The sequence below is a fragment of the Mauremys mutica genome, chromosome 2 (genome assembly GCF_020497125.1).
Source record: "Mauremys mutica isolate MM-2020 ecotype Southern chromosome 2, ASM2049712v1, whole genome shotgun sequence".
NCBI classification, from domain to species: domain Eukaryota; kingdom Metazoa; phylum Chordata; order Testudines; family Geoemydidae; genus Mauremys; species Mauremys mutica.
In genome coordinates, this window is record NC_059073.1 from 27,244,328 (window position 1) to 27,258,939 (window position 14,612).

Sequence of the window (14,612 nt, forward strand, 5' to 3'; positions counted from 1 at the left end):
AGGACCAACTGGGCCAAACTTGTATGGGTAACCCCATGGGCCACGCCACAGCACCACTCTCACAAATTTGACTGGACCAGGCCAAACCTGAGTGGCATTGCAACCCTGGAGATGGCAACACCTGGAGTGGGGAGCCTAGCCTATCCAACCCCGTGGAACCAGTGCAGTCACTATATTATGCATGTGTATTTACCTATTATATTAATGTGTAAATTATATATCGTGGGTAAGAAATATATAGTAAGTGAGTTTTTTGTACTAAAGCTATTTACTGGCTTGTGACAGGCCATCAAGGTTTACAAATGGGTCCTGAGCCCAAGAAGATTGAGAATTACTAGTTTATACAAAAAGTTTGAACCAATTTAACTAAAATCAGAGAAAAAAATAACAGATTGTTTGTTTATAATTATATTGGTATACTATCTTTGTACTGGAATAACTGCATCTACCTCAGGGTTGCGCTGATTTAACTTAATTGCTTCTTCTACCAGTTTAGTTAAATCAGTGCAAAACTGTGTAGACAGAGCTTTAGTTATCCCTATTTAATCCCTTCTAGGTGAGGTTCTATGGCCTGTGTTATGATAGATGTCAAAATAAATCAGTGGTACCCAAGCTGTACATGATGGTTTGATCAAAACATCTTTATTCATCACCTTGTATCCTAACCTTATCTTTAAGAGGCGGTCAGCGTGTAGTGTGCTTACACCATAACCCTGTATCAGGGTGTTCTGATACCACCCTTCGGGAATGTGTTTGCATGAGTGTCCTGTGCCTAGAACTTCTTAGGAATGTGTGTTTTTTTGCAATGTTAGCCCTGTTCTTGCCCCATTCTGTGAACTTGCAAGGAAGCATGTTTTGTAACAGGGCCTGACTTCTGCTCACAACCTGACTTTTGCTAACTTTGCTTTATATCGGCAAGACTTGACCGCTACTTTTGTCCAGATCTCTTCAGGCCTCATGTTTCAGGCTCTCTTTCTACTACAAGCTGGTTTAGTGGAATGCTAACAGTTAAGAGGCTAAGTCCTGGTCTACACTACAGACTTAGATTGACAAAAGCTGCCTTACGTCAACCTAATTATGTCCGTGTCTACAGTACAGCCTTGCCCCAGCTGATGTAAGTGCCCTACTACACTGACATAATAACTCCACCTCCATGAGAGGCGTAAGGCTTATGTTAGTGTAGTTAGGGTGAGACGGTGTCTGTGTAGACACTGAACTACTTACATTGGCCATTTGGCTGTCATTCTTGTTGATTTCACGACTTTGCATTGGAGCAGTGAAATTGGGCAGCAGTAGGGAATCAGACAGCAGCCCCGGCGGCATCCAAACTCCCAGCAGGGAGCTCTGTGCAGAGCTCAGAGCATGGACTCTTAGCCCCCAATACTGCCCTTTTAGCTTGGTAGAAGCACTCCTGGTGAGGATGCACACCACCGACAGAAGGAGGGTAGTGTGGACATGAAAAACCACAATAATTACTGTAGTGGCTGTACGTCAACCTATCAGAGGTTGACTTAATTTTGTAGTGTAGACGTGCCTAAATGAAGATTCAGTTAAATGGTTTTTTTAAGTACCAAGTCGTGTTCTGTGAAGCTTAATTTAATAATCTGTCAGGTTTATTAGTCTTGATCATTACGTGTGCATACATTAGAAACCTGCATTTCTTAACTATTAGATTTCCTTGATGAATTATAATAGCATCTGGGTTACCTCAAAACCCAAAACTATAAAACTTAACTTTAAACTTCTCCTGACACGGGTTAGAAACTAGCTGTTAGAGAAAGATTAGTGCACTTCCTTTCCCTTGCCTCAATTCCTGAAGCACAAGTGCTGTTCCCTAACTTGAAATTGTCCTTTATTAACTTCATGTTCAACCTAGCTGTTCAGTTGGGGATCTAATTTATATGGAGTATGAAATCAGGAGGAACACTTCAGCCTATGGTAGATCAGCTCCTGTTGTGCAATCCAGAACTGCTCTTTACTGTCAAGTCTTTTCACTGATGGCATAAAACATGTACAAATGTTTTCCTTTTGTTTTTAATGTTGAATGTGAATTTACTGTGGGATTTTTTTAAGTGTATGACTGACGTCCCTGGACGCTGTCTTCTATTTATCCACAGCATAGGCAGCAGCCTACAGGCACCATCTTTGGAGAGTGCTAGGCTAGTTCTGTTTTTCATGCCCATTCTGTTCTTGGCCTCTCTGCTGCGACTATTGGGAATTACACCAGTTGTGGTTATTATAATATCATCACCTATATGCTAGCATCTGGACTAAGACCTCCAGAAGCATTTTACCAGGCCTGGGCTGTATTTGAACTTGTATTCCTGAAGCTATAGGCTCTGTATCTCATTGCTAACCATCTGTGCAAAAGCTTGAAAAATCCACTCTGCCAGATGCGGTCCGGTGGATAGGGCACCAGAGTGGAAGTCAAGAGACCTGAATCTAGTCCTAGCTCTAACATTGACTCACTACTGTTCAGTATCTTGTGAGCACTGTAAAACTGACAAGAATCATGTTAATTTCATAGTGCTGATGCTTGGCAAAGCTCTGTACTTCAGTAGATGCAGTATGTGGAATTATTTTTTGTGTATGGATGACCAAAAAAAAAAGACACTGGGGCCTTGTCTACACAAGCAAACTTTTCTGTCATACTGCATCCTTTTAAACTAGGATTAGACCACACATGGTGAAAGTGCTGAAGTTTCTTCTACCCTGTAGAATGCACCATTGCTGCCAGGGGTAGAACTTTTACTAGTGGTGTATTAAGTGAATGAAGTTTGCTAGTATAGACCCACCCCCTCTTACTGCTTTGGTGTTATGAAGGAAGAGGGTCTTTGCTCCTTTTTCCTTTGGCCAGGCTCTTGGCTTCTGTGAAAGTGGGGTTGTCCACTACTCTATTTCTTCACACACACCCTTCCAAAACTCAAATTTTTGGGTCCTCCTCTCCAGTGAACCGCTTCAGTGTTTCCTCCTGATGCTGCTGCTCATAGCTTTCCCAAGCAGTGACAAGGAACTGGGATAGTTCTTTACACTTTCACGGCTGTCCACAGGATTTTGAATAGCACCTGATTTTCACTCAGCTCTGGCTTGGGAAAAATATAAGCAGCAGCGGTAGTATGATGAGCTGTCTTTCTGCATAGTCAGAATGCACTAATTTTCTTCACATTTGGTTCATCTTGTGAAGTTTATCTTTACAACCATAAGAGTTAGAAATTTAGTTTTCTTTACAATTAAAGCTTAACTTCTACAGTAGTTGATAGCATTGTTTCTCCAGCTGAGAGAGAATTATTCCTACCCAGGGCGGGTGAGTAAACAAGTAAATTTTTTTCAAGACTCTGGCTAGTAAGTTGTTTTATTTTGTAAGCCCTGTCCTTAGGCATCCAGTATCCCAAAAAATGTAATTGTGAGACACAATCATAACTGTTCTTAGAAAATATTCTGGAGGATAAAATCTTAATAGTAATAGATTTAAGAAGTGGTGATACTATCTTAACTTTGATTTCCCCATGGATGGCCTCTCTCTACTTTTTCCTAAAATCATGATGAAGTCTTTGTATGACCTACCCAATAAAGATAGGAAGTCTGAAGCCCCAGGTTCTGGGGGCAGGGTCATACGTTGTTCTGCACTGACCTCTCTGTATTTATGAGCCAGTGAGGAAGCCGTCCAGAGAGCTCCATTTGACCTTTCTCAACTGGAAGGATTATCAATGTACCAATCCTCAGACTTTTATAGTGGTGGGGTAAAACAGACGACAGAATTAGAGGGGAATATTGTATCTCCCAGTTGGTTTGAAGTCTTCCCTTGGAAAAGAACATATTTTTATAGTTTATATTAAATATATAAAAGATATAATTTCATGTAAATTCCCACTTCTTAACACACTGAAGCCAATGTTTTAAATGTAAAATTTCAAACATTGTGCCTTTGCCAATACCCCAATGATTTAGCAATTCTGCTATGCCCTCTTTCACATGCTTGCTTTCTTTGCTTTTACTGCCTCAGCCAAAGGATCTGTCTAGTGGATATTTTATGAACTGCCATTACTATGAGGATTGTTTGCTTTTATTTGTGAAATGAGTGCTGACATGAGTGTCTTGAAATATCTTTCAGACATGTTAGCATGGGTGTGTACATAAACATTAGTGAGGAGAGCAATGATGTGTGAGTTTCAAGCAGGAAGGGGAAGATGATTACAGAATGTGAAACTCATGTTGATTTTCCAAAGCATTTTGTAATTTCCTTTAACTTTCCAAAAAGTAAATGACTTGTCTTAAGCCTGCAGTGTCTTAAGATGCTTAAATGAAGCTTACTTAAATTGCTTAAATTAGCAAAAAGATTGAATGCAGTTTGCCAATTTATATAGGTTAATTAGAAATTATTACCTTCATAAATATTTGCAACCAGAAGACATCATGGCACAGCTCAGCTAGCTGTCAGTAAGCTGATGACACTATCATACACATTTGTAAAGAGCTTTGTTTCTCATAAATCATGGGATGATACGCAGCCAGGCTAAGAGTATAGTAAGTATATGTGGAGCACATTTTCAGGGGTAATTGCTATTGAGAAAAATACTTGTATTTTAGAAAACAAAAAAAAGCTCTCTAAAACTGTAAATGATACAGATTGGTTGGTAAATGATAGTTCCTGTTTATAAGGGATGATACAGTTTAAAAAACAACTTGAAATACTTCGTAACAGTTTAGTGATAGTATTTTATAAAAGTTAACAAATTAAATTTTACCTGTTGCGAATAACCTGCTTTCCTTAGGATAGAATCAATGAATAGTCAGATATGGGGGAATGGAAGGAAGGGAGAATATTTTTAGTCTTCAGGACAAAAAAGTCCATGTGGTAATAATGTCTCAGTTAACAAAATGCTTATTAATTTGTTAAATTACTTTCAGTGGCAGAAACATTTTTGAGATAAACCACTTTGTTTCCAAAGAGATCCTGTTGGCTGTAACAGTATCATAATAATTAAGGGCATTAGAAGACTGTATTTGTAAGTGAAGTTGCCAGTGTATGCTAAGTCCATAAATGGCTATTAGCTAGGATGGGTAAGAATGGTGTCCCTAGCCTCTGTTCGTCAGAGGATGGAGATGGATGGCAGGAGAGAGATCACTTGATCATTGCCTGTTAGGTTCACTCCCTCTGGGGCACCTGGTATTGGCCACTGTCGGTAGACAGATACTGAGCTAGATGGACCTTTGGTCTGACCCGGTACAGCCGTTCTTATGTTCTTATGTTTGGAGGTGCATTTAAAGACTATGGTGAAGTAGCAGAAAAGTAAAATAAATTGTTTGAATCAGTCCTGTTCCTAAAGCAATTTTCACAGGAAATTAGAGTGAAGTCTTTAAGAAGGAAGTTATGGAACACCATAAAACTCAAGCACTCTAAATCACCAGGACCAGTGATGTTTAGAGGGTTGGAAAGTTGCTAAACTGATGCCTATATTTATAAAACAACAACAAAACCTAAAAATTATTCTGAGAAATACTGACCAGTGAGTGTCTCACTTCTGGATCTAGGAAACTGAGTCTAATGATAGAATAATGGTTTCAAAAATCCCCATAGCTTCTTAAAGGGAAGAAGATTTGTACCTCTTTGACCTATTAAAATATATTTGAAAATGTTAATGGTTGATGAAGGTCATCTAATGAATATGGTTAGTGTAGATTTCCAAAAAGTGTTTGATAAAGGCCTCAATAAGACTCTTTAGGAAAATAATCACAAAATCTTGTTATGGATTAAAAACTGCTTAAAGGGCTTACTCTGATTGTTTTTTCTTAATCTTGTGATCAGTGTAGCACAAAAATATTTCCCGGGCTATATGGCCTAGCAGCAGCAGAGTAAAATGGACATGGTCTAGGAGGGAGGCCAGCCAAATGCAAAACCCAGCGGATAGGTAAAAATAGAAAACAGCTGGTACTCTTCACTTTCCAAAGAGCAAAACTGGGAGGAGAAAAGTTGAATTTCCCCCACTTTTGGCCTCTGACTAATAGGTTTTCTCATTGAGCTTATATGTACAATTTTCAGTTTCTTGTTTTATATATTAATGATTTATGAGAAGGAAGTGAGCAGTAATCTTACTGATGGCACTATGTTTTAGTTAGCAAATCTGTGGAGGCCTTTAAGCAATTCTGGTTGTATGTAAACATACTGGAGAGTCAAGTTGTAAGCAAATAAAATATAATTTAAATAAACATCGGCCAATACTTTCAAATGTGAGTGCTTCTAAAATTAGACACCTAAACAAGAGTCTTCTGGTTTTCAGAGGTGCTGAGTTGCTGCAGTTTTCATTGACTTCACTGGAAGTTGAGGATGATCAGTACCTCTGATAATCAGGCCACTTATTTAGGTGTCTGTCTTTACTTTGGAAATTCTGGCTGTTATTTACATTGGCAAAAATGTGTTTAATATATACTTATTAGCTCTGAACTTTCAGGATCCTCTTAGGAAAAGACTTGAAGTCATTATAAATAACTTGGTGTAGATGTTACTAGCCACAGCAGCAGGGCTAGGGCGGGGCGCCCTCATAGGCCCCAGAGCTGGAGCACCCACAGAGAAAAATTAGTGGGTGCTGCTCAGCCTCACCCACTGGCAGCCAAACTCCCCCTGCCCCCCAACACCTCTCACCTGCCAGCGGCCACACTGACCAACTCCTCCTCCTCCCTCCCAGTGCCTCCCGCGAACAGCTGTTTTGCAGCATGTAGGAACGGAAGCTCTGAGAGGGAGGAGCAGGGACGGGGCGTGCTCGGGGGAAGAGGAGGGACAGGGCTGAGCGGAAGTGGGGTGGGAGTGGAGACCTCAGGGAAAGGGGGGGCGGTTGAGCACCCCCCGGCTAGAGGGGAAGTTGTGTTGGGCTAGGTTGGGGTTGGGGGAGAGGCGCCCCTACCCCAGTGTGGCAGGTCACAGTGGGTGGGTTCCCTGAGCACCTGTGCAGCGCAAAATAGGCTGCTGTGCAGCCACGCAGCTTACAGGGAACTTAGACTGCTACCCCAGGGGTGAGGTGGCGGGGGGCCGCCCAACCCCACTGCATCACAGCCCAGGGCCCTAACAGTGACAGAGTGGTCTGCTACTGGATCAGCAGGAAATCCACCCACAACACACTGGCCGTGTTTCCGGCCTCACCACAGCCAGACAGTAGTCTGGCTCCCTGGGCTGCTTCCTACTCTCCCCTCGGTCGTTCTCAGTCTCCCCAGGATACTCTGCCAAGGGTAGCAGTAGCAGCTCCTCAGCGTCGGGAGTGGCAGGGCTCTCTGGAAGCTCAGGCTGGTCGTCAGGGCAGCAGCGGTTCTCGTGGGCATCCCACTCCAGCAGTGGGGAAACAGCATCTGTTTCCTTCCACAGCTCCCTATCAGTTGAGCTGCTGGGCTGGCCTTTTATGCTTCCTCTTCCTGTCCTGCCCCTCTGCTTCTGGCTTGCGGGGCATGGGTCTCCTGGTTCCACCCACCAGGCGGCTTGCGGTGTCCCCTCCTTGTGCGCATCTGAGGGAGGCCATGCCTCCTTGCTACAAGCAGTTAGAGCAGTAGTGTGCTCAGATATGTTAATAAAGGGATTAAAGGGAATACCAATAATAGTATTATGAAACAATATATACTGTTCTCTGTATTGAAAGAAAAAGCAAGCAGGTGCTCTAGGGCAACCTGTCTGTGCTGGAAGTTACACAGTGAAGGCAAGGTAACTGACAAGCCTGGAAATACTCTGGTTAGAACAGAGAGAGATGTGTCTCTCCACCCAAGAGAGGCACCAGCTGGGGAGCTGAAAGCCAACAGTGGGTACCCTTGCTGAACCACTGCGGGGAAATGCCGATACAGTTGCCCTGAACTTGTCTTGTGACATTTCCTTCTGTATTCTAGGAACTGGACTTAGACCATCAAATTGTTTTGAACAGGCAACTGAATAGATATCAGAGTTTCTATTTTTTACTATTATGGTTAGTACACGTATTATTCAACACTTGTACTACTTCCTGCTGTAACTTGTCATACTAATGCCATTTAGAATCAAGATGTTTCCTCACAGCTTGGATTGCTTATTTAAAATAAACAATTATATAACTTTCCCTCTCCCATCATATCTCATGTGTATCAGACTGAAGACACCACTATTTAATACAGTTATACTAGGTTTTACTTTACAAGACTACCAATTTTCTGATAATGCTTTTGTTTTGGTAAATATAGGTTTAGAAATAGAACTACATTGTATAAAGTATGTAGAAAAAACAGCTGGCATTTAGTGGAATCTGTTTCTGTCTTTAATGTGGAAGGTAATGTTTTAATGGCTTGTTTATATTTTGTTGCTGGGGGGTTAAACGTTGGAGGACTTCAATTTTAAAGCAGCTCAGTAAATACACCGCTACCTCGATATAACGCCACCCGATGTAACATGAATTTGGATATAACGCAGTAAAGCAGTGCTCCGGGAGGGGCTGCGCACTCCGGTGGATCAAAGCAAGTTCGATATAACATGGTTTCACCATAACGCGGTAAGATTTTTTGGCTCCCAAGGACAGCGTTATATCAAGGTAGAGGTGTACTGCTTTTTTGTACAAGACTTTATTCTGCTACATCTGCAACCTGCTATGATATACAATTATGGTAATCCATTAGTACAATTCTTTATTGTTTTCAGTAAAATGGCAAAGAAATACTGTTTCCTTAATAGTTTGTATACTTGATGTTGCTGTTTAAGTACTTGTAAGTGTAGGGTCATGGAAAAATGAAACCATATTTTCAGCATTCATGTTCATGTATAGTGTTTATTCATATCCTAGAAGCATATTTAAAACAATGTTAAACTGAGTATTTTGTTACAGAAAGTTAAAATGGGAGGTATGGTTCCTAACTCTGTCATTCGGGGGAGCTGGAAAGTGAATTTATATTATTCTCTGTCAGTCAGTCCACGCTTGGTAAATTAGAACAATTTATCATTATTTCTTGACCTGTAATTTTTGTCTATAACTGGGGGGGTTTATTTTTAAACAGCCATATCTGGTTTATAGAGGGCAATTCAAGCCATGAAAAGATTGCTGTATGGTATTAATCCTCTAATAAATTCCTTTTATAATGAATCACCCATTTGATTTGGACCACTATATATCTCCGCAATAAAAGGAACAAAATAAAGACTGATTTTTATTAAAATGTTAGGCTCTATTGATCTTAATAGTCTACCTTTCTTGTTACATAATAACCACCTTTTCCTGTCTGTGAATCCACTGGAATTTAAAATGTAACCACAATCTCACCACGATTCCTCAGAACTGAACAAATTCTTTGACGTACTGGAAAGGAATCCCCTGCCAATAATTAGAGACAGAAAATGTTAACATTCCCAGATTTACATTAAAATGAGTTAAAACAAAAAAAACCCCAAATGTAAAGCTAATATTAAAGTTGACTTGTTAATTTTTATTTTCTTTTGATAGTGACTTGCCATAATTACTAAATTAAGCCATGAGTGAATTAAGGATTTATTTTCATACAGTGTTTGCTTTTTTAATTCTCACCCCAAGTCCTGCAAAGACTTAAGCATTTGAGTAACTTTATACATGTGAATAGTCCAATTGAACTCACTGGTACCATTCGTGTGACCGATCCTTTGTGGGAATCCTACCTTTTAAAAGCATTTCAACTACAATACAGAAAAATTGATCATGTTAACACATGGGATTTTGGAGTTTCTGTAATCAGATGCTCGCGTTTTCTTCTAATGTTCTATGATGAGAAGATTTCAAGCAAACTAGTCTAGTTTACTGTTCCTAATGTTCTCAGTCCTACTGCTGATACTGTTCTCAGTATACCTTAGTTTATTTTTTTAGCCAAGGCACAGGTAGGGAAGGCTGAGTAAGCATCAAGTTTGACACCTGGATGATCCTTAGCCCTTCTTCCTTCCAAGTAAGATACAGTAAATTGAGTTTAATGCAGTTTGTAGCTTACTCTGGATGGTGGATAGGGATTGGGTTCAGATGAAAAGAAAGTAATGATTTTAAATGAGGTCATGTCTACTTTGTGTGGACTTTAGATTTCACGTCCCTCTTACTAGAGTCGGAGTTTGCTTTGATATCTATGGTCAAAACTATTCATCTGCCCACTGTTGTGCAAGACATTATGAACTGGCTTTCTGCCTGGCTGCAGCCCTCTGTCCCCACAATGACTGGATTTCATTGGCAGTGAGCTTTTAAATGCTTTAGATACTTTTGAGATGAAAGGTGATGAATAATTTAAAATATACTTTATGGTGTGATGTTGCACACCCAATCTTCAACAAGCAAGATTAAAAAAAAAAATCTGTAGAAGATTTGCACTGGAAAAGTGTTCTTGATCTTCAGAGTTTAGCATTCTTCTAAAATATTTTTTTACAGGTATGTAAAACCACAAAATCAAGAAAACTCTCAAACTTGACCATAAAAATTCCAGTATTTATGGGCAACAGGATGCAGATGGGATAGTGTTAATGATGGGATAGTTATAGCTAAGTACTACTGGAGAACTGATTCTTAACTATGATTTTCTGTGCTTTTGTGAGTTAAAGCCAGAGCTCCAACATTCAATACAGTATGTGGTGTGAAAAGCATAGAAAGTATAACAATTTGTATCCAGCAACCAAAGCAGAGAAAAGGACTACACCTCTACCTTGATATAACACGAATTCGGATATAATGTGGTAAAGCAGTGCTCCGGGGAGGGGGGGGCGCTGCATATTCCGGCGGATCAAAGCAAGTTTGATATAACTTAGTTTCACCTACAACACGGTAAGATTTTTTGGCTCCTGAGGACAGCATTATATCGGGGTAGAGGTGTACCAAATTAAAAACCTGTTTCATTCTCAGAAACGTAGGGCTGGAAGGGACCTTGAGAAGTCATCAAGTCTAGCCCACTGTGCTGAGGCAGAACCAAATAGACCATCCCTTATTGTTGTTTTGTCCAACCTGTTCTTAAATGCCTCCAATGATGGGGATTCCATGACCTCCCTTGGAAGTCTGTTCCAGAGATTGATTACCTTTAGAGTTAAAGATTTTCTTATTAGCTAACCTAAATCTCCATTGCTGCAGGTTAAGCCTATACATCTTGTCCTGTCTTCAGTGAACATGGAAAACAGTTGATTGTTGTCCTGATCACAACAGTCCTTAACATACTTGAAAATTGTTATCAGGTTCCCCCCTCAGGCTCCTTTTCTCAAGGCTAACCATGCCCATTTTTTTTAACCTTTCCTGATAGGTCACATTTTCTAAACCTTTTATCATTTTTGTTGCTCTTCTATGGACTCTTGCTAATTTGTCCACGTCTTTCCTTAAAGTGTGGCACCCAGAATTGGCCACAGTATTCCAGCTGAGGCCTCACTAGTGCTAATAAGAGAGGGGCTGTCAAGATTCCCTCCCCACTCTGTACTTTAGGGTACAGATGTGGGGACCCACATGAAAAAACCCCTAAGCTTATTTTTACCAGTACGCTGCCACCACTAAGCGTTAACCAAATATTTTGGGGGATTCACTTGGAACTCTGCCTTTCCCCAAATATCTCCCAAGTCCCTAACCCCCCTTTCTTTGGCAGGCTTGAGAATAATCCTCTCACCACTTAGTCCTGGTGAACACAGATCCAAACCCTTGGATCTTAAAACAATGAAAAATGAATCAGTTCTTAAAAGAAGAATTGTAATTAAAGAAAAAAGGTAAAAGGAGTACCTCTGTAAGATTAGAATGAAAGATAATCTCACAGACAGTCAGATTCAAAATACAGAGGGTTTCCCGCTGGGCAAAACTTTAAAGTTACTTTAAAGAACCCAAATTTATACTCCCTCTTAGTTACAAAAGAACTCACAAACAAGAAAATAAAAGTAATCTAATACATTCCTTCTCTAAATACTCACTACCCTATGGGAGTGGGATGGCTCCTCCTTTCTCTGTCTCTGGCAAAAGCACACACACAGCACAGCCAAAAGACTTTTCCTCCCTTCCACATTTTTGAAGTATCTTGTCCCCTTATTGGTCCTTTTGGTCAGGTGTCAGCTGTTATGTGAGCTTCTTAACCCTTTACAGATGAAAGAGGAATTAACCCTTAACTGCATGTTTATGACAGGGGCAGTTATCTGCTGTGTCTTACATAAGACACTCAAGTTAATACACCCAAGAATGATGTTAGCCCAGTGTTTCTCAAACTGGGGTTGCTGCTTGTGTAGGGAAAGCCCCTGGCAGGCCGGGCTGGTTTGTTTACCTTCCCTGTCTGCAGGTCCGGCCGATCACGGCTCCGACTGGCTGCGGTTCGCTGCTCCAGGCCAAGGGGAGCTGCTGGAAGCGGAGCGGGTTGAAGGACTTACTGGCCACCGCTTCCAGCAGCTCCCATTGGCCTGCAGTGGCGAACCACGGCCAGTGGGAGCCGCAATTGGCCGGACCTGTGGACACAGCAGGTAAACAAACTGACCCGGCCTGCCAGGGGCTTTCCCTACACAAGCAGCGACCCCAGTTTGAGAAACACTGGGTTGTGAGTTCAATCCTTGAGGGGGCCACTTAGGGATCTGGGGCAAAATCAGTACTTGGTCCTGCTAGTGAAGGCAAGGGGCTGGACTCAATGACCCTTCAGGGTCCCTTCCAGTTCTATGAGATAGGTATATCTCAATTTATTTAAAAAAAACTATAAACTAAATTAAAATTAAATTAAAACACAGTTAGCCTTTTTTGCAATTGCATCACAATCATTGACTCATATTCAATTTGTGATCCACTGTAACCCCTAGATCCTTTTCAGCAGTACTACCGCCCTACCGGTTATTTTACATTTCGTAGTTGCGCATTTGATTTTTCCTTCCATCCTACGTGAAGTACTTTGCACTTGTCTTTATTTAATTTCATCTTGTTGATCTCAGACCAATTGTCCAATTTGTCAAGGTTGATTTGAGTTCTAATTCTGTGATCCAAAGTGCTTGCAACCCCTCCCTGCTTGTTGTCATCCACGTATTTTATACGCATACTCTCCAGTCCATTATCCAAGTCATTAATGAAAACATTGTTGGTTCCCACTAGAAAAGTCCTCCCAGTTTGACAGTGAACCATTGATAACTACTCTTTGATTAGGTTCTCTCAGCCACTTTTGCACCCACTGTAGGAGCAAGAGAGGGCCTGGAGCACTGGGCCTGGTGTAAGATCTGAGGTCTGAACCAGAGGCTGTGAACCAAAGTTAGGCTATGTATTAAAGTAGATGTTTACAAGTTCATTGCCCAATATATGACCTTGGCAAAAGTATTGCTAGCATTGCTAAAACACAGGCATTCCTAAGAAGCATCAGATATTGGGTGTATGTGAGAACACATTCCAAAATATTAGCTCAGGAAGATCCTCACCTAATACTAAATAAGAGGATGTTTTGCCCAAGACACCTGAGTATGATACAAAGGGAGGTAACAAGCAGATGTCATGAAACACATGAGGTGGTATGTAAGTTGTTTTTCTTAATCTATAAATTTTGGGGTTCTTTGCCGTAACCCTTTGTGCAGCCAAGGGGACAACAGAAATTCCGGCTGCTGACTGAACTGTTCCTTGCTACTGGGCACTCGTGTTAATGTACCTGTAACCATGGAGCTGCGACACTAGTACTGTGCCTTAAGGGCAGTAAACCTGGCCAATTCCCTTCATCACCGAACCATTCCGGTGGTCGTTCTTTGTGAATAACATTGAGGTCTGTTGAATTAACAAGCTGCATTCTATGCTTGTGTTAATAACATTGGCGTTCCAGAGAGAGAAACACTGAGCAGCTGTAACAGCTCAAAGCAGCACCTGGACAGTGTTATCACAGCAACGACATTCCAGCTTTCAGCACTTAACAACATCCACCATATAATAATTTAATCTAAACCACATTTCTCTAGTTAGCTATGAGACTGTCATGTTGGACTATGTCAAAAGCCTTACTAAAATCAAGATATATCATGTCTACTGCTTTCCCCCATCCACTAAACCAGTAACCCTGTCAAAGAAGGAAATAAGGTTGGTTTGGCATGATTTGTTCTTGACAAATCCATGCTGGCTATTCCTGATACTCTATTTTTAATCTTCTAAATGCTTACAAATTGATTGTTTAATAATTTGTTCAAGTATCTTTCCAGATATTAAAGTTAGGCTGACTGATCTATAATTCCCAAGATCCTTTTTGTTCCCTTTTTAAAAAATCGGTACTATGTTTGCCCTTCTCCAGTCCTCCGGGACCTCACCCGACCACCATGAATTCTCAAAGATACCGATGTTGCTTCAGCTAGTTCCTTAAGTACTCAAGAATGAATTTCATCAGGCCGTGCAGACTTGAATACATCTAATTAATGTTCTTTAACCTGTTCTTTCCCTGTTTTGTCTTGAGTTCCTTCTCCTTGTTGTTAATAGTAATTGTGCTAATTTTTAGAGAAGTCTGAAGCAAAATAGATGTTAAACACCTCAGCTTTCTTGATGTCATCAGTTATTAGCTCTCCTTCCCTGCTAAGTAGGAGACCTACACCAGTGGTTCTCAACCAGGGGTACGTGTATCCCTGGAGGTAGGCAGAGATCTTCCAGGGGATACATCAGCTCATCTAGATATATGCCTATTTTTACAACAAGCTACATAAAAAGCATTAGGAA

At 40.9% G+C, this 14,612-nt stretch overlaps 1 protein-coding gene across 2 annotated transcripts in view; it reads left to right on the forward strand.

The window, feature by feature from the left end:
• TAF2 (TATA-box binding protein associated factor 2) overlaps nt 1–14,612 on the forward strand; it is a 100,607-nt gene that overhangs the window by 4,412 nt on the left and 81,583 nt on the right. The window lies entirely within an intron of this gene.